Source organism: Pundamilia nyererei, unplaced genomic scaffold (genome assembly GCF_000239375.1).
Source record: "Pundamilia nyererei isolate P.nyererei 1_Seehausen unplaced genomic scaffold, PunNye1.0 scaffold00002, whole genome shotgun sequence".
Taxonomy (NCBI): domain Eukaryota; kingdom Metazoa; phylum Chordata; class Actinopteri; order Cichliformes; family Cichlidae; genus Pundamilia; species Pundamilia nyererei.
In genome coordinates this window covers 5,476,315-5,477,612 of record NW_005187403.1, presented here as the reverse complement: position 1 = coordinate 5,477,612, position 1,298 = coordinate 5,476,315, and positions in this window count along the sequence as shown.

The following is a 1,298-nucleotide window of genomic DNA, read 5'->3' as shown; positions in this document are numbered from 1 at the left end:
GGTACATGTTTAAATTCCCCAGTCTCTGGCAAATGAAGCAAAAAACTGAATTTTAACATATTTTCCACAACAATGTTTCACTGTCATTTTACAGCAGAGTAAGGGGGACTGGGGAAACAAGTGATTCGTTTGAACATGTTAGAGTGATGACACTGATGATAGTGTCAAGGATGCTTTCAAAACTGATCGACTCATAAATAAATATATCAATACTGTCAGATTTTAATCTATCCAGCAATAAAATCTGAGAAGCATGTCATCAGGACTGGCTTCATTTTACAGCATGACAATGATCCCAAGCACACTGCTAAAACAGTAACAGAATAGCTGGATAGAAGCGAGACAATGGACCACCACTGGTCACAGATTGGCCTCCCCAGAGCATGGACCCCAACATTATTAAAGCAATGCAGGATCATCTTAACAGAGAAAAGAACAAAAGGTAGACAAAATCAAAAGAAAAGCTTTGAATGTCCAACAAGAAACCTGGAAAACTATTCCTTAAGACGAAACAAAGCTGAAAAAAAGTTGCCCAAGAGAGCTCAGGCTATGTTGGAGAATAAAGACGGTCGTACCAAATATTGACTTTCAGACTTGCTGGAAATGTGCAAACTGTTTTTGCCTTGTTTGCTGCATTTCCATGTAGGTTTGCAAATTACAATAAATCACTGCACATTTAACATTTTCCTAGCAAAATTTGCAGTGACACGTACTGTGTGTGTCATTGCTTGTAATAACTTCAGCCAAGGTTATGCCTTTGGCATCATTTGCATGTGTCATTATGTCTGCAAACACAATAGCTTGAAAAGCTTTGAGTAAATTCTGGTAAAACTTTGTAGGCTACAGAAGAGGTTCAGGGCCACTGGAAAAAGTGAGGATGTTTTTTTTTTTCCTAGAATGCTGGAAAAGATGTAGCAGTCCAAATTGTAAATTATAACCAAGCTGAACTTTTTTTTTTTTTTTATGCATTTTTTTTCCCCTTTTAAACAAGAGTAGTGTTTGTCTTATTGTTTAAGTTCCATATTGGCTCAATAAATATGCTACAAAGTAAAATTTTATATGCAAGCAAAGAAACCATTTTCCACTGATCCATGGTCACAGTGGGGTCACTACAGCAGGTAGCTGTTCATGTTTGATTTGGCAACTTCACACTGGCCTTGCCCTTCCTAACTCAACCCCAAAGGGCTGGAATCAAACCAGCAACCTTTTGCTAGTCAAGTGAATGTGTTAGCCATTACAAGGTGTCACTATATTTCAAAGTAAGACATTTGACCATCACTTGTACATAAACACATTTT